Genomic DNA, 25,565 nt, shown 5'->3' with positions numbered 1-25,565 from the left:
TATAGATATAAAAGTTACACCTTAAAGTTCAAACCGTCTCACGTCTCGTCACTGCATCCCCCGTACCTGCGAGTACTACACCTGCGGTACTGCTACATGTATAACGATGTATTACCGCTCATTACTTATGGTATTGCCACTTGAATGTGTTACCATTGTATAGATAACTGTATATATTCCCTCATGTTCTTGTAAGGTAATACTGAATGTATATTATGTGTCATTTGCGTATGTACAGTTAGGGAAAGTTACTGCATCCTTGATTGGGACTTTAGAGGAGGGCACTCTTAGTATATAGTTTCCCCATAGGTTGGGCAGTTGTAATTATATTGCGGGCCACTAGGTGGGGGTATACTAGTGGGACCTGATAGTAGGTTCTTAGAGGGTTAATTGTAGGAGGGGCTGCCTAGAGTAAAGTTAGTGAGGAAGCGTGGTTTAGTCAGACGGGGCCAGGGTGCCCAAGTGTCCACATGGGCTATAGGCCCCGACAGCTTGGCAGTCACGTAACATTAAGTCGTTATTACCCATGTTATCCATGGCCACTGGAGGTCTTAGCAGTGGGTCAGAACAGGAAAAGGAAGATGTGGTGCCTTACCACCTGGGCCAATGCTTTTAGGGCAGAAGTTGGCTGGACTAAGGAGATGAAAGGAGTTGGCACTTCGACGAGATCGGTACAGACGGGCCGGACAGGTGCCCAAATGTAGTGATTGATGAATTTATGTCTGGGGTGAAAAAGGCTGACCTAATTGTCATTGTAGTGAGCTCAGACCTGGAAGGAACTGGGAAGCAGTCTAGTATGGTCCAATCCGGGCGTGTACTGCACAGAAGTGACAGCAAGCAAGGGAAAGATCAGAAAGCAAGTAAATGTGATGATGTACCAACTGTGGATGTAACATGCAAAATTCTAAGTAAAGAAAGTGTTAAAGTTGTCTCGGACTGTGTCTCCCTTGATGTGAGTGGCCTAGAAGAGAAACCGTTATGGCCTGGGAAGTGCCCGGGTGAAGATGTATCTGGAGATGCAGGTATGCCGAGGAGCATAGTATTGTTTCATGTAGGGGAAGGGCTGTGCGCAGCTGCCACCAGAGTATAGTTCATGACTGCGGTCCAGGTCCTCCCCTACAGCCTGTAGGCTACAGGCACACAAATGATTTATTCCTGATCTATTAAGCTTAATATATTGTTCATGTTTGTTCCTGAATAAAGAAGCTCTGTTGTCACACGCTTGGAGAGTATCCTGAATAATACGCTGCCAACAGGTTATGGGCGCAGAGTGAAACAGAACCCCAAAGTAATTCAGATAATGTTGATGACGGTCATGAAGGAGCATCAGCCGTGCGTAGTTAGGGGGGAACAGTGGAGCTCCAGCCGGGTACCTCAATAGAGGAAGGTAGTTGCAGTGCTAAATAATAACCTGGTCAGAAGGAGCGCAAAGAGAAGGGATGGTGGATTTAAAATCTTCTTTTATTGCATACTTTAGTCCACAACACGTTTCGACAGAATCATCTGTCTTCCTCAGGTGGCAGTCGAAACGCATTGTGGACTATGCAATAAAACAAGATTTTAAATCCACCATCCCTTCTCTTTGCGCTCCTTCTGACCAGGTTATTATTTAGCACCGAGAACCCCATAGTAACACAGCAACAGAAGACCAGAGCAAAAGCAGCACAGAGCAACAGAGAAGATGTCCACTAGCAGCAATCCTGTCAAGCTTTCAGTGCCAAGCCTCACTAACCAGAACTACCAGTCCTGGAAATTTATGGTGAAGATGCTGCTCATAAGAGAAGGTACGTGGAAATATACTCAGGAACAAGTGCCTCATCCAGTACCAGATGATTGGTTAGAGAAGTATCAAAAAGCACAAAGCACGATCTCCCTCAGAGTAGATGATAATCAGATGTGCAACTGCAAAGGTGATTTGGGATGAGTTACAGAAAGTGCATGAAAGATCAAATCTCAGCAATAAGCTTTATCATGAGAAAGCTGTATCAGTCTAAGCTAAGTGATGGGCAGAATATGCAGGACTATTTAAAACACCCAAGAGATTGTGGAGCATCTCAGGGGTATTGGAGAAGAAATTAAAGATTTTCATGTTGCTGCACTTCTATTAAGTGGTCTTCCAGAGACTTATGACACACTCGTGACTGCACTAGATGCACGGCCAGATGATGAGCTTACTCTAGAGTATGTTAAAGGAAAACTTGTGGATGAATTCAAGAGAAAAACGCAGCATGTAAGCAGCAATAATGAATCCAGAGCAGAGACAGCATTAAAGACACAGGATTTCCCTAAATATAAGAGCAATCTAAGAAAAACTTGTGAATATTTTGTCTGTAAAAAGCCCGGCCACCTTAAAGCACACTGCAGAATTTGGAAAGCAAGAATGAGTCAGCTTAAAAAGCAGAACAGTCATCAAAGGCTTAAAACAGATGTAAAGGAAGATTCTGCATGTGTTGAAGCTTTGATAAAGATCCATGCGAGGTCGAAACGCGTTGCCCTAACCCCTGTGGTTCACTTTTCATTGTAAGGAGTTTTTATCATTTTCCATGTTGGATTAATAAAGTTTTCAAGATATTTTATTCCGTAGCTGTAACAATCTACCTTAGATTTCTTCATTAACCTTAATGAAAGCAAGTCAGAAAAGGTCATCTTAGCTAATGGTCACTATATGACTTCAGAAGGAGTAGGAGACAGCGACCTCCACTGTCCAGTTTCCTCAGCACAAAGCAGAAAGATCCCAATAAAGGATGTTCTCTATGTTCCCAGCCTTGAAAGCAATCTTCTGGCAGTAAGAAAGCTCACACAAAAGGGTAATGTAGTTACTTTTAGAGATAACAGCTGCATCATCAAAGGGTCACACTCTTGCAGAAGGAAAAATCCAAGATGAACTTTATCAGCTAAAATGCAAATAAAGAGTGTACAGTGCTAGACGAGATCTACATAAGAACTGTATCCATGTATGGCACAGATGTCTTGGGCACAGAGACTCAGAAGCAGTAAGGAAGCTAGCTCAACTTGCAAATGGTATTGAAATCAACCAGTGTAGTCAAATAATGAAGTCCACTAGCTGTCTTAAGGGGAAAATGTCCAGAAAATTCTTTCCTAAAATAAGCACTACTAGTTTTGCATAGCCTCTGGATCTGATACATACAGATGAATGTGGCCCAATGAGTGTTCAAACTCCTAGCAAGAAGAGATATTTTCTCACATTTATTGATGACTACTCCAGGTATACAGTCATCTTACCTACTTCACAGTAAGGATGAAGTTCCACAGAAACTTGAAGAATATCTTGCTGTAGAGTTTAAGAAATTTCAAAGCATTCCAAAAGCCCTGCATGCAGATAAAGGAACTGAATATACAAGTGGTAAGGTAAAAACCATTTTGAAAAAGGATGGAATCTTTTTCCAGACTACCTTTCCATACAACCCAGAACAAAATGGCATTGCAGAGAGAAAGAACCGTACTCTCTGTGAAAGTGGAAGAAGTATGTTGTTTGATGTGAATCTACCTACAACGTTTTGGGGAGAAGCCATCATGACAGCTTGCTATCTTCAAAACAGAGTGCCAGGTAAAGCCACAAATAAAAAATTGTGAGAAGCCTAACTTGAAGCACCGCAGGATATTTGGAAGCAAAATGTTTGTGTATTTTCCCAGGGCTGCCACTAGGAATTTCGGGGCCCCATACTGGCAAAATTTTGGGGGCCTCCTTAAGACTCCACCCAGGCTCAACCCCAGCCCTCTCTTGGAAAAACTTCACTTCTCACCAATCACATATTAACAGTTCCCATTACCAGATCACACATATAGCCAGCAGCTCTTGTTTTGGCCAAAAGATTTTTTAACCCCTTTCCGACCCATGACGCCTACGTAGGCGTCATGAAAAGTCGTGCCCAAACGACCCATGACGCTCCCGCAGGCGTCATGATATAAATCGCGTTCCTGCGGGTCACTGAAATGTCACCCGACCCGCAGGTACAGGAGGACCTGCAATTAACCCCGGGGGGGGGGGCTTTGTCCCCACGTGGTTAAAATCACTCTGATTGGCTGTTAAAAGTGAAATAGCCAATCAGAGCGATTGTAATATTTCACCAATGAAACTTGGTGAAATATTACAATCCAGCAATGGCTGATGCTGTAATAGCATCAGCCATTGGCTGGAGCTCCATGACCTCTGTGTAACCTCCCCCAGATCTGATTGCAGCTAGCGTCCATGTGATGCTAGCCCTCCAATCAGATGTGGAGGGGCGGTGTCAAAGAATGGCTGCCCTCGCACTTCACCCTTATCCCGTTCGTGGAAGGTGAAGAGCGAGGTGCTGCTTGCTGCCCTGACACCCGACAGGTCCCTGCTTGCTGCTGCCGCCGCCAATCGCCGCCTGCTGCCCCCGATCACCGCGCCTGTTGCTGCTGATTACCGCACCTGCTGCCGCTGATCTCCCCTCTGGTACTGTGCACCGCTCCCCTAATTCCACCCCTCCTGCCCCAGTAATAACTCCCCCTGCCCAGTAAAAACCCCCCGCCCCTCTGATCACCCCCCACCCCTCTGATCACCCCCCCTGCCCAGTAATCACCCCCCTGCCTCTCTGATCGCCCCCCACCCCTGTGATCGCCACCCACAACAGGTGATCACCCCCACAACAGGTGATCGCCCCCCCAGCCCTGTAATCACTCCCCTGCTGCTGATGATGATGATCTCCCTTCTCTGCTGTCCTCTGCTCCCCTCTGGTGCCTGATTCCATCCCCACCGGCCCTGTGATCACCCCCCTGCACCAGTAATCATCCCTCTGCGGAGGTGATCACCCCCTGCCGCTGCTGCCACTGATCTCCACTCTGTGCTGTCTTCCGCTCCCCTCTGCTGTCTGATTCCATCCCCCTGGCCCTGTGATCACCCCCTGCTGCTGCCACCGCCGATCACTGCCTGCTGCCGCCGATGACTGCACCTGCTGCTGCCACCTGCCGCCGCTGATCTCCCCTCTGGTACTGTGCACCTCTCCCCTAATTCTACCCCCCTGCCCAGTAATCGCCCCCCCCACCCCTCTGATCGCTCCCCACAACAGGTGATCGCCCCCCATCCCTGTAATCACTCCCCTGCTGCTGTTGCTGATCTCCCCTCTCTGCTGTCCTCTGCTCCCCTCTGGTGCCTGATTCCATCCCCCCGGCCCTGTGATCACCCCCCTGCACCAGTAATCATCCCTCTGCGCAGGTGATCACCCTCTGCCCCAGTGATCACCGCCCAGCCCTGTGATCACCCCATGCTGCTGCTGCCCCATTGTGCTCCCCCGCGCCTGACAGCCCCCTCATGCTCCCCCGCGCCTGACAGCCCCCTCGTACTCCCCCACACCTGACAGCCCCCTCGTACTCCCCCGCGTCTGACAGCCCCCTCGTGCTCCCCCGCGCCTGACAGCCCCCTCGTGCTCCCCCGCGCCTGACAGCCGCCTCGTGCTCCCCCGCGCCTGACAGCCGCCTCGTGCTCCCCCGCGCCTGACAGCCGCCTCGTGCTCCCCCGCACCTGACAACCCCCTCATGCTCCCCCGAGCCTGACAGCCTCCTCGTGCTCCCCCGTGCCTGACAGCCTCCTCGTGCTCCCCCACGCCTGGAAGCCTCCTCGTGCTGCCCCACACCTGACAGCCTCCTCGTGCTCCCCCACGCCTGGAAGGCTCCTCGTGCTGCCCCGTGCCTGACAGCCTCCTTGTGCTCCCCCACGCCTGGAAGCCTCCTCGTGCTCCCCCGCACCTGACAGCCTCCTCGTGCTCCCCCGCACCTGACAGCCTCCTCGTGCTCCCCCGCACCTGACAGCCTCCTCGTGCTCCCCCACGCCTGGCAGCCTCCTCGTGCTCCTCCATGCCTGACAGCCTCCTCGTGCTCCTCCGTGCCTGACAGCCTCCTCGTGCTCCCCCATGCCTGGCAGCCTCCTCATGCTCCCCCGCGCCTGACAGCCTCCTCGTGCTCCCCCACGCCTGGCAGCCTCCTTGTGCTCCTCCGTGCCTGACAGCCTCCTCGTGCTCCCCCACGCCTGGCAGCCTCCTCATGCTCCCCCTCGCCTGACAGCCTCCTCGTGCTCCCCCGCACCTGACAGCCCCCACGCAGTAGCAAGTTTCACCAAACACTCGCACATACACACACACGCACACGCACATACTCTATAATAAAGTTTATCTTTTTATACACACGCACTCACGCCACACACACACAACGTTGTTATGAATGGGTCACCGAGGAGAAAAAAGCAAAACAAGCTAAGTCACAGAAAACCAAAGAGGTTGGTAACTATGCAGATTGCAGATCCCTGATCCTACCACACAACTAGCAGCAGCCGTTGAGCGTACCTACGATGTTCCTAGACGCTTCATCACAGCCGGAGGACTAAATAAGCCTGATGCATGAAAAGGGGAAAACTAACTGCCCCAGAGCAGACCCCAAAGGAATAGATAGCCCTCACACATGTATTGACGGTGAAACAAGATGAAGGCACAAACACAGGCAGGAAAATAGGCTGAGCAAACGATGGGGCCCAAACTAACTAGAGGGGAAAGGAAAGGAAAGACACTGTCTGCAACCTGCAAAAAACCCTACAAAAATAATGTCCAACACTTCTGATAGCAAAATTAACCCTGAAGTCACTAGACTTCTCCCACTACATCAGCACTCTGAAATATTCTGAGACAGAGCAAAAAGAGACCAAACTAGTAAGGGACAAAAAGCAAATTGGGAAAATACTGATAAATAAGAGTGGAAATTCAGCACAGCCCCCAGCCGGGGCTGGCTGACCACACCAAAAAACTGAATGGACCAACAAAATCAAGTGTGAACATTAGCAGAAAAACTTAGCTTTAGATGACTTGAACAGAGCTGAAAACCAAGAGCTGACAAGCCAGAAGGAATCACCAGCAACTGAATAGGGCGTCTTAAATCCAATCTGAGACTCCTGAGGTCCAATCGTCATCCTCATTCTCAGGTGGCAGATCTCCACCGATCAAATCAGCCTCCTGTTACCACCAGAGGGAGTCTGGAAGGAGAACTCACAACTGGTCAACCAGAGAATGAACTCACAACAGTAACCCCCCTTGAGGAGGGGTCACCGAACTCTCATCCACGCCACCAGGCCGATCAGGATGGGCCCGGTGAAAAGCACGAACCAATCTATTGGCATGAATATCGGAGGCAGAGACCCAAGAATTTTCCTCCTGACCATAACCCTTCCATTTGACCAAATACTGGAGTCTCCGTCTAACCAAACGAGAATCCAATATTTTCTCTACCTCATATTCCACATTGCCTTCAACCAACACAGGATCAGGAGGTGCTGCCATAGGAACCACTGGCTCAACAAACCTCTTCAACAGAGATTTGTGAAATACGTTATGGATCTTGAACGTAACTGGAAGAGCCAATCGAAACAAAACAGGATTAAGAATTTCCAAAATCTTATAAGGACCAATAAATCTTGGCTTAAATTTAGGAGACACAACCTTCATAGGAATATTCTTAGACGACAACCAAACCATATCACCCACTTTAAACCGGGGACCAATGGTCCTATGCCGGTTGGAAAATCGCTGGGTCTTTTCCTGAGAGAGTGACAACTTATCCACCACTTGGTCCCATATCTGCTGCATTCTCTTAACCACAGTGTCCACACCTGGGCAGGACGAAGATTCCACTTGCCCTGAAGAGAATCGAGGATGAAACTCAAAATTACAGAAAAAGGGTGACATCAAAGTGGCAGAACTAGCTCTATTGTTCAGTGCGAATTCGGCCAAGGGCAAAGATGAGACCCAATCATCCTGATCAGCAGATATAAAATATCTCAAATAAGACTCCAAGGTCTGGCTTGTTCTCTCAGTCTGTCCATTGGTCTGGGGATGAAATTGCGGAGGAGAAGGATAACTGAATTCCCAGATTGGAACAAAAGGTTTTCCAGAATCTGGAAACAAACTGGACTCCTCTGTCGGACACAATGTTCTCAGGAATCCCATGTAACCGAACCACTTGTTGCAAAAACAAGGGCACCAACTCAGCGGAAGATGGCAACTTTGGGAGTGGTACAAGATGGACCATCTTCAAAAATCTATCACAAATCACCCAGATAACAGTCATTCTCTGAGAGACAGGAAGATCAGAAATAAAATCCATTGAGATATGGGTCCATGGCCTCTTGGGCACCGGCAAGGGCATCAGCAACCCACTAGAACGAGAACAGGGTTTAGACCAAGAACAAGTCCAACAGGACTGTACAAAATTCCTGACGTCACGAGATAAGGCAGGCCACCAAAAGGACCGACTCACCAAATCTCTGGTACCAAAAATACCTGGATGACCAGCCAATGCGGAGCAATGAATTTCAGACATCACTCTCTTTCTCCACTGGTCAGGAACATACAATTTTCCCATAGGGCAATGCTCAGGTTTATCCTCCTGAAATTCCTCCAGGGCGCGTCTCAAATCGGGCGAAGTGGCAGAAAGAACTACCCCCTCACCTAGGATGGTAGTAGGCTCAGTCACACTAAGAGAATCGGCAAAGAAACTCCTAGAAAGGGCGTCTGCCTTAACATTCTTAGTGCCCGGAAGAAAAGAGACCACAAAATTAAAACGCGTGAAAAACAAGGCCCATCTAGCCTGTCTAGGATTCAAGCGTTTGGCCGACTCCAGATAAATCAAATTCTTGTGATCGGTGAGGACCACAACTTGATGTCTAGCTCCCTCCAACCAATGTCTCCACTCCTCAAATGCCCACTTCATGGCCAACAATTCCCGATTCCCCACGTCATAGTTGCGTTCAGATGGGGAGAACTTTCGAGAAAAGAAGGCACAGGGATTCATCTTAGAAGTCACAGGGTCTTTTTGGGACAAAACAGCTCCTGCACCAATCTCAGAAGCATCTACCTCCACCTGAAATGGAAGTGAGACATCAGGTTGCCGTAAAACTGGAGCTGAAGTAAATCTCTGCTTAAGCTCCTGAAATGCTGAGATAGCCTCAGGAGACCAATTCAGCACATCAACGCCCTTCTTGGTCAGATCAGTCAGTGGTTTGACAATACCAGAAAAATTACCTATAAATTTACGATAGAAATTAGCAAAACCCAAAAACTTCTGGAGCGCCTTCAAAGAAGTAGGCTGAACCCAATCATAAATGGCCTGTACCTTGGCCGGGTCCATTTCAATAGTCAATGGAGATAAGATAAATCCCAAAAATGAAATCCTCTGTACACCAAAGAGGCATTTCGATCCCTTAAAAAACAGGGAATTCTCCCTCAAAATCCGGAACACAGTCTGGACGTGTTCCACATGAGAATCCCAATCACTAGAAAAGATCAAAATATCATCCACATAGATGATCAAAAACTTATCCACAAAGTCACGGAAAATATCATTCATAAAGGACTGGAAGACAGAAGGGCCATTAGTGAGCCCAAAAGGCATCACCAGGTACTCAAAATGTCCCTCCAGAGTATTTAACGCCGTCTTCCATTCATCCCCGTGCTTGATGCGAATAAGATTATACGCCCCCCTGAGGTCAAGCTTAGTAAACCAGCAGGCACTCTTAACTCTGGAGAATAAATCAGACATCAGAGGTAACGAGTACTGATATTTAACCGTCATCTTGTTAAGGGAACGATAATCAATACACGGTCTTAATGAACCATCTTTCTTGGCCACAAAAAAAAAAACAGCACCTAAATTTGACGAGGATGGTCTAATATGACCCTTCTCCAATGACTCCTTAATATAGGATCGCATAGCATCATGTTCGGGTACTGATAAGTTGAAAAGCCGACCCTTGGGAAATTTACACCCAGGCATCAACTCATTTGCACAGTCATAACTCCTATGAGGAGGCAAAGACGCAGACTTGCTCTCACTAAATACATCAGAAAAAATCGGCTAGATAATCAGGAATATCATGAGACTGAGGAGAGGTGGAGAAAACAGGAGCGTCCCTAAGAACACACTGACAACCCCAACTCACCACAGACCCAGATTTCCAATCCAAAACTGGATTATGAGTTTGCAACCAAGGAAAACCCAGAACAATAGTATCATGCAAATTATGCAGCACCAAAAATTTACAATTTTCTTGGTGGTCTGGGGCAACTCGCATTGTCACCTGAGTCCAAAACTGAGGTTTATTCTCCGCCAAAGGAGTAGTATCAATACCCCTCAAAGGAATAGGCGTCCGCAGAGGCGTCATGGAAAAACCACAACGTTTAGCGAAGTCCAAATCCATCAGATTCAACGCTGCTCCTGAATCCACAAAAGCCTTCGTGGAAAACGTGGATAAGGAACAGATCAGAGTAATTGCCAAAAGAAACTTAGATTGTATACTGCCCACAGCAAATGTGTGTGCAAAACGTTTCTTTCATTTTGGGCAGACAGAAATAATATGAGAGGCGTCTCCACAGAAAAAACACAGCTTATTACGCCTTCTAAACTCCTGACGTTGCGCCCTAGACAAAACCCCATCACATTGCATAGGTTCAGACGTTTGTTCAAAAGGTGGCAGCGCCTCCCCTGTAGTTTTACGTTCACGTAAACGCCGATCAACTTGAATGGCTAATGACATAGAATCATCCAGACCAGAGGGAACAGGAAATCCCACCATAACATCTTTTACGGTCTCTGATAAACCCTTCCGAAAGAGAGCTGCCAATGCATGTAGTAAGGACCGCCCACTTTCGGAATTTTTGACAGTATAACTCTGCAGAATCCTGACCCTGGTTTAATGCCAACAGGTTCTCTCAGCTTGATCAACAGCATTAGGTTCATCATACAACAACCCCAAGGCATGAAAAAATGCATCCACATTAGTCAGAATAGGATTTTCAGGTGTCAGAGAAAAAGCCCAATCCTGGGGATCGCCACGCAGCAAGGAGATGACAATTTTAACCTGCTGCACAGAGCTCCCCAATGAGTTAGGCTTCAAGGCCAGAAATAATTTACAATTATTCTTAAAATTCAGAAATTTAGACCGATCCTCAGAAAACACATCAGGAGTAGGGATCCTAAGTTCAGCAGCATGTGACTGAATGAGGTAGGTGGAAATTCCCTGCACTTCAGCAGCCAGCTGCTCCACATGATCAGACAATTACTTAATCTCCATTAGGAAAAAGGAATAAAAATCCTCCTACGGCCCCAGAGAAAAAAAGAGGAAAAAATATATAAAAAAAAAATAAATTCTGACACTTTTTTTTTTAACAACTTTTTCCTGCTTTTGAGTACCCTAGAATCTGCGGTATGGCTGGTGATTCTGTTATGAATGGGTCACCGAGGAGAGAAAAGCAAAACAAGCTAAGTCACAGAAAACCAGAGAGGTTGGTAACTATGCAGATTGAAGATCCCTGATCCTACCACACAACTAGCAGCAGACGTGGAGTGTACCTACGATGTTCCTAGATGCTTCGTCACAGCCGGAGGACTAAATAAGCCTGAAGCATGAAAAGGGGAAAACTAACTGCCCCAGAACCGACCCCAAAGGAATAGATAGCCCCCACACATGTATGGGGTCCAAACTAACTAGAGGGGAAAGGAAAGGAAAGACACTGTCTGCAACCTGCAAAAAACCCTACAAAAATAATGTCCAACACTTCTGATAGCAAAATTAACCCTGAAGTCACTAGACTTCTCCCACTACATCAGCACTCTGAAATATTCTGAGACAGAGCAAAAAGAGACCAAACTAATAAGGGACAAAAAGCAAATTGGGAAAATACTGATAAATAAGAGTGGAAATTCAGCACAGCCCCCAGCCGGGGCTGGCTGACCACACCAAAAAACTGAATGGACCAACAAAATCAAGTGTGAACATTAGCAGAAAAACTTAGCTTTAGATGACTTGAACAGAGCTGAAAACCAAGAGCTGACAAGCCAGAAGGAATCACCAGCAACTGAATAGGGCGTCGGCTGTCTTAAATCCTATCTGAGACGCCTGAGGTCCAATCGTCATCCTCATTCTCAGGTGGCAGATCTCCACCGATCAAATCAGCCTCACTACCTCCTGTTACCACCGGAGGGAGTCTGGAAGGAGAACTCACAACTGGTCAACCAGAGAATGAACTCACAACACATTGTCCCACTCGTCCCGCTCATCCCAGTCTCAAAAGGTGTACTCAGCTGAGGAGGCATGTGCCTTTATTGCCTCCGAAGGTGATAGTGAGGACGACGACCCCACCTTTCTCTATTCCTCCCACTCTTCCTCCTCCAGCGACACAGATTTGCCTCCACCAAGATGTCGCAGGATGAGGAATCGTTCGGAGACCGGGGGAGAAGACCCACAGCCAAATGTGAGTAACCCCAACCTAGCACTAGTGCCCCCTCCTAGACTCCCGTTCCTGAAAATTTTGCTCCACGGATTCCTGATTTTCTATCAGGAATCCAGTTCGAGACTGAAAAAGTCTACTTCCCTGAAGTTGGCAAAGTCTATTTCTCAGAGTCACTTGTCAGTCTTATGGTGGAGCAAACAAACTTGTACGCCCAGCAATTTTTGGCCGAGAACCCGATTTCATCATTTTCTACTTGGAGTCCCGTTGACTCTGTAGAAATGATAAAATATTGGGGACTGGTCCTTCACATGGGGATTGTGAAGAAACCAGAAATTTGCCAATACTGGAGTACTGATATTTTATATCAAACTCCAGTATTTGGCATGGTTATGACTCGCAAACGTTTTGAGGCGATTCATAAATTTCTCCATTTCAGGGATAACACTGACAGCCTTCCCCGTGATGACTCGAATTTTGATAGGCTGTTTAAAATTCGGCCGGTCATCGAACACTTTAGCAACAAGTTTGCTGAAGTGTACATTCCCGAAAGGGAAATTTGTGTCAGTACCTGCCCAGCAAAAGGGCGAGGTACGGGATAAAAATCTACAAGCTGTGTGAGAGTACCTCAGGGTTCACTCACAGCTTTAGAGTTTACGAAGGGAAGAACACCAAGATCCTGCCCCCAGAATGTCCACCTGCTCTGGGGGTGAGTGGGAAAATAGTGTGGGATTTGATCCACCCAATGCGTGATAAAGGGTGGAACGCACTAAATAAAAATAATAATAAAGTGCGTTCACCGCTCGGGGTCCACCGTGTAGTAGGTGATATAACCGCTGCAAAGTGGTGGCAGGAGCAATATGGCGGAAATGCGCACAGGGTTAAACTTCACCCAGGTGCACAGAGCAATCTCAGTTAATTCACAGAGATGCCAAATAAACACAAATACAAAGACTGAGCCTGTTGAGGTCACAGTACTCAGTATAAATACACACACGGTATCAGGTCACAGGAGTAACCCAAGACGGCGGCACTACGTCCGTCTAGACCTAGCGTGTGAGCGGGGTCGCAGCTGCGGACACTAAGGAGGGCTGCTACTGCAGCGCGGCATGGACACTGCCTCTAAATGACAAAGCTATGACGCAAGCGCAATGTCGGACGCTAGTAGCTGTGGATGTTGCAGCAGAGGAGTGCTGGCGCTGATTCTAAACTCAGTCCCTAAATACATACGTAATATCAGAGGGAAGGGATTTTATGATGAGTCATTCACCAGAATCATACATCCGTCCTCATACACACAGCAGCAAGTAAGTCTATACTAGCGCATGGCGGAACAGCCATGCGCGCCTTTTATAGCAGCCGGGACCTTCTGCAAGCCTCCAGATCTCTGAGATGGACCAAAGAGATCTGGAGCAGGACCTGAGCACATGACTCACGATCTCCAATGGGAGATCGTCCCATGAGCATGCTCAGTAGGAGTGCAGCAGGACTTAAGGTACTGTCACACTTAGCGATGCACCAGCAATCCCGAACAGCGATTTGACGCGGTCAGGATCACTGGTGCATCGATAAGTTGTCGCTAGTGAGCTGCCACACAGGCAGATCTCACCAGCGACATAGCAGTGGTCGGGGGTCGTTACTTACCTGTCAGACGAGGCGATCCTGACGTCCTCCCGTCCGCGTCCACGCGTTGCTCGTCAGTGCCACAGGAAGCCCAGCAGGAAGCTGATGACGAGAAACTGTCCAGGACGTTCTTGCGCGATCAGCGATAACCAGCAGGGGAGCGGTCGGAGGTAAGTATCACACATAGCGATATCGCTAGCAATATCGCTATAACGTCACAAAACCAGTGACGTTATAGCGATATTGCTAGCGATATCGCTTAGTTTGACAGGCCCTTTAGCCTCAGGAGAGATTTGCTGCAAGGCAATCTCCTCTGCAGTAGATAAACAGCAGGAGACTGCAGAATGTAAGGGTCTGGATCCCTGCAGAGTAAACGCAGAAATCCGACGCCTAACACTCCCTTTGTCGCTAATTGAGCAGCCTCTCCCAAAGGGTGAGAGCCAAGCCCAATGTAGCGGCAACATGCTTGTTGTCAAGTTCAAAGACAAAAGAGACGTCTTTTTCTTGACAATCAATAAAAATAATAATAATAGTAATAAAAAAACACTTTCTCCTTACCTGGCAGCGGTCCAGCACTGACATCCACCCCAGGCATTTCAAGCGCATACTCGCCGGCGAGGGCTTTATATGCCAGTCAGGACAGTAATGCCCTGATGGCGGCCCTGTATGTTCCAAAAGAAAAATGTCCCAAGTGGGAATCACATGCAAAGCTAGGAGTCCTGGTGGGCTATAGCGAAACTCAAAAGGGATACAGAATTCTGCACCAAGAGACCAACACAGTAACAATCAGCAGAGATGTAGTGATTGATGAAAACTCTGTATCGCTCAGATTCCATGAAGTTACACCAATTATTCAACCTAAGAAGCAAGAACAAGAATTTCAATCACCCAACCCAGATGCCGAACAGGACAACACTGAAGTTTGGATTAGCTCTGAAGCCATCAAGGAAGACACAGAAGAACCAAGTCAACCTCCAGTTAGGAGATCAGAAAGGCCAAATAAAGGTATCCCAGCTAGATGCCTTTCTTACATGGTTAGAACACTTCCTGAACTAGAGCCACAGTCATGGCAAGAGATGCAAAAACTACCTGTTCACGAGAAGCAGAAGTGGATAAATGCCGCTAATGAGGAGATGGAGTCCCTTCACCAACTCCAGACATGGGAGCTTACTGAACTACCACAATGAAAAAGAAATTGCAAAGCTAGGTGAAATTCTCAACCAGCACTTTGAGACTAAGGACCTTGGAAATGTGACATATTATTTGGGAATCCAGATCCATAGAGGAAGATGGGAGGTTTCGTCTCAACCAAAGTTCTAAAATTCTAAAATTTCTGCAATCATAAACCAGTTTGGAATGTCAGAAGCCAAAGATGCGTCAACACCAATGGATCCGTCCTACTTAAAGTTGGAAGGAGAAGATCTGCCACCCAGCAATAAGAGTTACAGACAAGCAGTGGGGGCGCTTCTGTAGCAACCACAACTCGTCCAGATATCACAGCCACAGTTGGAATTCTCTGCCGACGTGTAAGCAAGCCACGCCAAAGAGACTGGAAAGCAACTAAGAGAATTCTTCAATATCTTAAAGAAACTCAAAGGCTAATTCTTAAGGTATCTGCATCAGAAGATCTCACTCTCAGAGGTTATGTGGATGCAGATTGGGCTGGATATTCAAGTGATCGGAAATCAACAAGTGGTTACTTGTTCAAGTTAGGAGAAAATTCAATTTCTTGGTCCAGCAGAAAACAAGTGTCAGTCACATTATCTTCTACAGAAGCAGAATATAGGTCTGCTGCTTATGCAAGTCAAGAATTAATTTGGTTGAAACAACTTTTGGAAGATTTCGGCAAGCCATAAGCTCAACCAACAGTTATGTATGAGAACAACCAAAGATGCATTAAACTTGCCAGCAGCGACAACATTAGTGCAAGGACTAAGCACATTGATGTAAAACATCACCACTTACGTGACTTAGTGAAACGTGGTGTAATAGAGATTGTTTATTGCGAGTCTGACATGACAAGATGATAGCTGTTGGTATGACAAAGCTATTATCAAGAGCTAAGTTTGTGGACTTCAGAACTGCAATGGGACTAACAGGATAAGTAGTTGTTGAATGGGGGAGTTGGAATATGTTTGGTGCAACAACTCCATTACTGTCTCTGAGTGTTCAGTTGCTAGATATGTATGCTGTTTATAAAGTACAAAACAAAAATCTCCCAGAGGCTCACACAGGGAGAACATGTGACTGTATTTCCTGCTTTCCTGTGTCTGTGTATGAGAAAAGCAGCCTGCTGTAGATGCTGCACAGAGACACACAAATGATTTATTCCTGATCTACTAAGCTTATCATATATTGTTCCTGTTTGTTCCTGAATAAAGAAGCTCTGATGTCACACGCTTGGAGAGTACCCTGAATAATCCACTGCCAACAGATATACATCACTTCCCGTGCACCAATAGCTCTAAAGGCAGAGCTAGACAGGAGCCAAACACCACAGAAGTTTGTGTCATGAGTCCCTGTGACATACTTATGCAGCAATCCTTTCACGTGAGGCTTTATTAAATTCTGCTATTTGAAACAAACTTTTGACAGACTTACAAGAATTTCCAAGAGTAGAAAAAAGTGTTTAATACATATACAAGCAACTTCATACATAGTATTCATTCCAAATATTTTATCATTTGACTGCAGAGTCCTTTTCCTAAGTAGCTTATCTATAATATCTGTTGGCTTTCTCTGCTCTCCCCATCCCTTTTCTCAGTATAAGGCCACATTCGCACTTTGAGTATTTGATCAGTATTTTCCATCAGTATTTGTAAGCCAAAACAGCCAGAAGTGGAACAGCCAAAGAAAAAGTATATTGGAAACACGTCACCACTTCTGTATTTTTCACCCACTCCTAATTTTGCCTTACAAATACAGATGCAAAATACTGACCAAATACTGAATGTGTGAACCTGATCCAAGAGCTTGTGTGCACCATGGACTGCACACGAGAACACAGATCAAGTCATGGTCGCAACTTGCCCAATTTTTAACACAGTCCTCTAAATGAGGCATTAGGGTGCATAAAAAAAAAACATTTTTTGGTCCTTTTGCTGTCTGTTTGAACATCTGATAGCCTATATAAACTAGCACAAAGGCCCAATGTTAGCCTATTTGTCACATAAATTATAGGCCGGTATGGAAAAAAAATCACAGTATTCTCTAGTTTAGCCTGATATTTGGATGGTCCCAGCAAAGAGCAAACAGATTAACGGCTAACTAGGGCACACAAATCACCACATTAACAGACGGAGCTATTTTATTGCGGTATATATTTCAGTAAAAAAACGGAGGTGCTTGCATGAAAAAACATGAATTTTCAATGTGAAGCGAAAAAGAAAGAAATATGCAGCACTCACCAATCTAGCTGAAAAACTGTGCGTCTTTATTTCACATGAATTCCATCAATGGATATGTGGACATGCAGGACGTTAGAGGAATGCTAGGGGAGGGAGGTGCCGGACAATGGCCGTTTCGCGATTACTCGCTTCTACGGGTCAAGGTGAGGGGATTAGCTTAAGGTAATTTCCTTTGGTGAGTGCTGCATATTTCTTTCTTTTTCACTTCACATTGATATTTGGATGGGCACAAGGAACTTCACGCAGAGTCAGTTACATCTGCAATTTTTGGACTTGACTGGTCCAATCAATTCAACGAATCATGTGCTATATATAGCTAGCAGAAGGGAATAAAAGAGGTTTTACACAGAATAACAAAGAGGAGAGGGGGAAAGCTTTCACGTTCTTAGGGAGGGCAGATCACGCGTGATGTAGATGAGGAAAAAGGCAGAATATTTTTCACAAACTGAAAAAGAGAAAAGTGTTCCAGGAATGAAGCCATGCTGATACACAAGAGCTAGCGTAGTCAGCAGCATCGTGACCTCACAGAAACCATTGACTGGAGGAGAATAGTCACAGGAGAAAAGTCTAAAATTTGTAAACTGCTTATCAGAGAACTGAAAATGAATGATGGCAGTTAGACCAGCTAGAAATTTGATGCAATTTTTTTTTCTCTTTTTAATTAACTGTAACCATTAAAACATGGAAGAACAATTTCTACCCACCTCCATAGCCTTAAGGCTTTCTGACCATTAACACGCATGCTCAGGTCACCCACTTGTCCAAATTAATGTTCCTATATCTCTTAGCAGGGCAAAGATTAGCTAAACTTGGAGTTACGCACAATTACTTACCTGTATTCAATGCAACATTATCACTTTTATCCAGAAGTACAAAAGGAAGTGAAATAAGATCCAAAGCAACCACATGTCATTAACAGACACAGCCCAGCAACACCGATACTAATATTTATTGTATGTATTTTCTATAATACGGTGAGTACACATTATAACTTGTGGTTACGCTTTATATTTATTGATTTGCTTAGTTATGAGCCACTTTCTTATCAGTATGTGTAATGAGTGATATTGTACTCATCCCCCCGGCCTTGTTCTTTAGAAATAGCGTAAGAGATGTTAGACAATGCAAAGTCATGTCACTAATCACATTGTCAATGTGGAAGAGCAATTAACCTGAATGGTCACCGAATATTCACTTTTTCTTTTGCAATAAAATCAGATTTTTTTTTCTGCCAGATGGCCTCCGTATACCTGTAACTTATTAACAAGTGTGACAAATGTTCCATCGCTCCATGAAGTAACATTTATGGCGTCACTAACGCACTGCACCTTACCTAATGTATTTACAACTGCACCTCGGTCGATACGTCTTTATAGTATTCTATAAAATCAATTACTGTATAAAAAAGCACTGGCAGCGCCAATTTTATAGAGAATGAGGTCCTGGGAGACCAACAAAGCAGCCCACCCACTTGACTTTTGTAGGCCATTTTTCCCACCCATTTGGATTCTCCAGGCCACAGAATAGCGTACAGTGGTAAGATACCACTATATACAGCCCAAATATTAGTGCACTGTTAAAATAATACTCACACACCCAACAGAGGATTGCCGTAAAGTTCACATATTACTGCAGTAGGATCCCACCATAAACCCACCACACAGTGCCACTTAATACTGGATAGTTTTAGTTTGCTCCTGGGTTTTTCCATACGCACCCATAGTACAAGCTTGGTTTGGCATACCATAACTTTAGCCTAGTAACCTGTAGCACATAGGCTCTAATAATCTTGTATGTGTGTGTGACCCAACAAAATTAAAGTACTTGAGGTGTCTTCTTCTATCAAGCTGTCCTGTTCTTAGGAAGGTCGTCTAACAACCTATATAGCTGCTTAGTTTTCCAAGAGCTTCCACAATAGCACTTGCCAGACTCTTTCCATTCATTAACCGACTGGATTCAGCGACCCCATGACAAAGACCCGGAACAAGTCGAAACGTCTTTTTGTTTGTCACTTTCCTCTTCCGACACATCACACTCCATACGCAATAAACATTCAAAGTAAAAATATTGCAACTTTCATCTTTGAGATTGCGGTGATTCCTTTCTCTTAGATATATTGGAATACCATGCCACTCAACCAGCACCTCCAACCACCTCAAGTGCAGGCCAACATCTTCTGCGATACTACCCAGAATCACCCTTTTTTGTCTTCTAGTTAGCAAATCTGTCTAGAAATGTAATGAGTAACATATAACGTTCGCCTATATTGCTACATAACTACACTGTTCAGGATACAGGTGATCAGACGATTATCCTTATGGATTCCTTACATGGACTCGGTCTTACAGCATGACTGCTCAAACCAAGAACAGGCTCTCGGTGCATCCTCAACATGGCCAAATATTTAATTGAACCTTCTTGTTTTCCAACCATATTAATCATTCTCTGGATCTTTAAAGCTAGAGCTGTCAATCAAAATAGATGGGGAGGGGGCTTAGATAGATGGAAAACAAGTAGGTGGGAAGGTGTACTGAACTTCGTCACAGAGTGCCGGTGTGGCGCCCCTGAGGCTCAGTCGCCACAGAGGTACTGCACCTTCTCCTAAGGTGTGGTGCCCCACCGTCTGGGTAAGTTGGGAGCTCCATTCCACACTCCAACACTCGCACCCCACACAACAGGGTAGTTCTGCACAACCACATTGTGGTTCAGTGCTTAGAGAGTAGCAGAGCACCTCTGGTGGTTCCCTGCTTGGAACACTGGATGTGTTGGGAGGTGGATGGAGTTTAGATCCATATAAAAGATTGGGAAGGTTTAGAATTACAGGTCAGTCAGATGGGGAGTCTGAGGAGGAGAGCCACTCGGAGAGGAGTGGGGATCCCTGGAAGAAGGGATGGAGGAAGGAGTGCTGCAGCTGCCTCAGTGATCTGAGCCAGCTGGCACGGGAAAGGAAGGAAGAAAGAAGGACACTGAACTGTAGTCTAAGTTTCCATAAGAAATAGAGTCAAGTACGGAACGAAGGAGTAGAGAACAGAGAGGAGACGTGGGTTGGAGGAGCAACCCTGCCTATTGGTTCTCAGAGCAAGGCCGGGGCCCAGTCCCCGAGGTTGTATGGACACTTATGGTTTTGCAGCAGACATCGGTGGAGTAGTTGGCTGTAAATGCATTACTCCCTTCTAAGACTTGAGGCACAACAGCAACACAGATAGAGAGCCGGGAGTGAGGCATCCCCGAAGCAGGCTACAGCTATCTGCCGTGCAAGTAGAGTTCTAGGAACATCTCTTAGGAGACAATCCAGGGTTACTAAGTACTGGAGTGCTTCACACCACAAGGCGCATTGGCGGAGTCATTCAGGAAGGTACATGTTGGTGAAGTGTTGGAGAGGAGAGCCCTGACTTGCCCGGGAGGTTGGTTGAGTCTTTTCCCCGGAGGACACGCCACGGAGGCGGGCACCAGTGTGTACCAGGAACTGTGAGTAAAGCTTTGAAACTGCAGCTCTGGTGTCCTCTATTCATTTGTGCGCTAACACCTTCAGCACCGCTACATCTGGGTACCAGCATCCATACCATCCTGCGCCTCTCCTCATCCTTAGCACCTACACTGCCCTGGGACTACAGCTCCACCTGTGGGGAGCTACACCATCTTTGCTGCTCCACACCATCAGTCCCAGCGGATCTGCATGCAGCGTCGGCTTAACACCTCCCTTGCCGAACACCACAGGTGGCGTCACAAACTATTCACATAAACTACACTAAAAACCACCATTGATTTGGGAGCCCAGGGCCACGGACCGGGTCAGCGCCGCTGTGACACATCCCCCGGACACTGGCCCGGTACCGAGTACCCCGCAGCCCTGGGAGGGCGACCCAACTGTGCTTAGCTTGTACACTCATTCTCTGTTGACAGACTCCATTTAAAAGGAGTCTACCACTCCCAAAACACTGAGTGAAGCACTCGTACAGTCATATAGGGGACTTAGTACTTCTAGAAATCATGCTTGTAGTATAGAATTTAGTGGTTTAATTAGCATAAAAAAAAATATCATATGAAAATGAGGAGGCGTCAGGTTGCTGTTATGCCCCCTCCCCTCAATTTACATGCTGAGCACTGTCATGTATTGATTGACAGCTTGGAACTCATCAGTGGTGCAACCCTTCCATATGGTCACTGACGCCGCACTCACGTAGTGTCATTGCCGGCCCTCATCTATAGCTCCTGTCTGAGGCTGTACTGAAGACAGGAGCCGACAATGACACCGCAAGTGCGGCTACAAGGTTTAGGCAGTGCCCAAATTAAGGGGAAGAAACAGTCCACCAAGCTCTTGGCCACACCAAGAGTGCATTGAAGCACCCTAACTTTTTTGTTCACCAGCTAAACCACTAAAAACTTTACTACAGTTATTGTTTATAAGGGGTAGGTCCCCTACATTCCTGTATAAGTGACTTAGCAGATGCTTTGGGGGTGACAGGCATCCTTTATTTGGTGTCTATTGTTGCCCCCCAGTTTCCCACAGGATAAGTAATAAAGTATGATCACGTAGGGGTCTCATCACTCCTTAGAAGAGAGATCTCAAGTCCCACATAAGGAGTAGTATGGAGTGTATGTGCATCATGGTAGAGAAGAACCAGATCTAGTGTCAGGGCTACATATTGTACAGTAAGGATTTTCTGATCATAGCTGCACAGCATATATTCTTTTTAAGCACTTTGTATCTTGATCGTCAGTGTACATGTGATAAGAAGGTGTCATGTGTACATTTACCTACAGATACAAAGTGACGGCATCAGGGGTGGGGGGAGGGGATAAAGGATGGATAAATGCCACTAAGGTAACAAACAGAGATAACCGACATGTCCTCGAAACTCCATGTGGCCCCCGTACATTGACATAGCTGCGTTTATTATGTGCGGGATTTTATTTTGATATTAACTGATTTCTAAATAAGAAATGCAGAACTGAATGGATCCATAAGAGCGGAGACCACTTCATAAAAAGTATTTTATGTTGACCAATTGTAAAGTCACATTTATCATAGGAGATACAGTGGGGCAAAAAATTATTTAGTCAGTCAGCAATTGTGCAAGTTCCACCACTTAAAAAGATGAGAGGCGTCTGTAATTTACATCATAGGTAGACCTCAACTATGGGAGACAAACTGAGAAAAAAAAATCCATTAAATCACATTGTCTGTTTTTTTTTCCTTTTATTTGCATATTATGGTGGAAAATAAGTATTTGGTCAGAAACAAGCAATCAAGATTTCTGGCTCTCACAGACCTGTAACTTCTTCTTTAAGAGTCTCCTCTTTCCTCCACTCATTACCTGTAGTAATGGCACCTGTTTAAACTTGTTATCAGTATAAAAAGACACCTGTGCACACCCTCAAACAGTCTGACTCCAAACTCCACTATGGTGAAGACCAAAGAGCTGTCAAAGGACACCAGAAACAAAATTGTAGCCCTGCACCAGGCTGGGAAGACTGAATCTGCAATAGCCAACCAGCTTGGAGTGAAGAAATCAACTGTGGGAGCAATAATTAGAAAATGGAAGACATACAAGACCACTGATAATCTCCCTCGATCTGGTGCTCCACGCAAAATCCCATCCCGTGGGGTCACAATGATCACAAGAACGGTGAGCAAAAATCCCAGAACCACGCGGGGGGACCTAGTGAATGAACTGCAGAGAGCTGGGACCAATGTAACAAGGCCTACCATAAGTAACACACTACGCCACCATGGACTCAGATCCTGCAGTGCCAGACGTGTCCCACTGCTTAAGCCTGTACATGTCCGGGCCCGTCTGAAGTTTGCTAGAGAGCATTTGGATGATCCAGAGGAGTTTTGGGAGAATGTCCTATGGTCTGATGAAACCAAACTGGAACTGTTTGGTAGAAACACAACTTGTCGTGTTTGGAGGAAAAAGAATACGGAGTTGCATCCATCAAACACCATACCTACTGTAAAGCATGGTGGTGGAAACATCATGCTTTGGGGCTGTTTCTCTGCAAAGGGGCCAGGACGACTGATCCGGGTACATGAAAGAATGAATGGGGCCATGTATCGTGAGATTTTGAGTGCAAACCTCCTTCCATCAGCAAGGGCATTGATGATGAAACGTGGCTGGGTCTTTCAACATGACAATGATCCAAAGCACACCGCCAGGGCAACGAAGGAGTGGCTTCGTAAGAAGCATTTCAAGGTCCTGGAGTGGCCTAGCCAGTCTCCAGATCTCAACCCTATAGAAAACCTTTGGAGGGAGTTGAAAGTCCGTGTTGCCAAGCGAAAAGCCAAAAACATCACTGCTCTAGAGGAGATCTGCATGGAGGAATGGGCCAACATACCAACAACAGTGTGTGGCAACCTTGTGAAGACTTACAGAAAACGTTTGACCTCTGTCATTGCCAACAAAGGATATATCACAAAGTATTGAGATGAAATTTTGTTTCTGACCAAATACTTATTTTCCACCATAATATGCAAATAAAATGAAAAAAAAACAGACAATGTGATTTTCTGGATTTTTTTTTCTCAGTTTGTCTCCCATAGTTAAGGTCTACCTATGATGTAAATTACAGACGCCTCTCATCTTTTTAAGTGGTGGAACTTGCACTATTGCTGACTGACTAAATACTTTTTTGCCCCACTGTATATACAGTGGGCATGGAAACTTTTCAGACCCCTTTAAATTTTTCACTTTGTTTCAATGCAGCCATTTGGTAAATTCAAAAAAGTTCATTTTTTTCTCATTAATGTACACTCTGTACCCCATCTTGACTGAAAAAAATACAGAAATGTAGAAATTTTTGCAAATTTGTTAAAAATGAAAAACTCAAATATCACATGGTCATAAATATTCAGACCCTTTGCTCAGACACTCATATTTAAGTCACATAGTCACATGCTGTCCATTTCCTTGTGATCCTCCTTGAGATGGTTCTATTCCTTCATTGGAGTCCAGCTGTGTTTAGTTAAACTGATAGAACTTGATTTGTAAAGGCACACACCTGTCTATATAAGACCTCACAGCTCACAGTGCATGTCAGATTAAATGAGAATCATGAGGTCAAAGGAACTGGCCAAGAAGCTCAGAGAGAGAGTTGTGGCAAGGCACAGATCTGGCCAAGGTTACAAAAAAATTTCTGCAGTACTAAAGGTTCCTAAGAGCACAGTGGCTTCCATAATCCTTAAATGGAAGAAGTTTGGGACCACCTGAAGTCTTCCTAGACCTGGCAGTTCAGCCAAACTAAGCAATCATGGGAGAAGAGCCTTGGTGAGAAAGGTAAAGGAGAAACCCAAGATCATTATGGCCGAGCTCCACAGTAGGAAGATGGGAGAAAGTTCCACAAAGTCAAATATAACTGCAGCCCTCCACCAGTCGGGCCTTTATGGCAGAGTGGCCCGATGGAAGCCTCTCCTCAGTGCCAGACATATGAAAGACCACATAGAATCTTGCTAAAAAAACACATGAAGGACTCCCAGACTATGAGAAATAAGATTCTCTGGTCGGATGAGACGAAGATAGATCTTTTTGGTGATAATAATGTTGTGGAGCTCATCACCTGCCCAATACAATCCCAACAGTGAAATATGGTGGTGGCAGCATCATGCTATGGGGGTGTTTTTCAGCTGCAGGGACAGGACGACTGGTTGCAATTGAAGGAAACATGAATGTGGCCGAGTACAGAGATATCCTGGATGAAAACCTCTTCCAGAGTGCTCTGGACCTCAGACTTGGCCGAAGGTTCACATTCCAACAAGACAATGACCCTAAGCACACAGCTAAAATAACAAAGGAGTGGCTTCAGAACAACTTTGTGACCATTCTTGACTGGCCCAGCCAGAGCCCTGACCTAAACCCAATTGAGCATCTCTGGAGAGACCTGAAAATGGCTGTCCACCAATGTTCACCATCCAATCCATTTCTGTTTTTTTTCCAGTCAAGATGGGGTGCAGAGTGTACATTAATGAGAAAAAAATGAACTTTTTTGAATTTACCAAATGGCTGCAATGAAACAGTGAGTGAAAAATTCAAAGGGGTCCGAATACTTTCCATACCCACTGTATACACATACACTAATTTTTCCTGCTTCCAACACATCAACTTCAGGAAATGGAGCAAGTTCAGAGAAGAGCTACCAGGATGGTGAGCAGGCTGCAAACTATGGCCTACAAGGAATGGCTAAAGGATCTGGGAATGTATAGTTTGCAAAAAAGAAGGCTAAGAGAAGACTTAATAGCTGTCTACAAGTATCTGAAGGGATGCTACAATGTAGAGGGATCATCATT

This window comes from Dendrobates tinctorius, unplaced genomic scaffold, assembly GCF_039654945.1.
Source record: "Dendrobates tinctorius isolate UK_male_01 unplaced genomic scaffold, ASM3965494v1 ptg000208l, whole genome shotgun sequence".
NCBI lineage: Eukaryota > Metazoa > Chordata > Amphibia > Anura > Dendrobatidae > Dendrobates > Dendrobates tinctorius.
The sequence above is the reverse complement of the archived record's forward strand: the minus strand, read 5'-3'. Positions refer to the sequence as shown.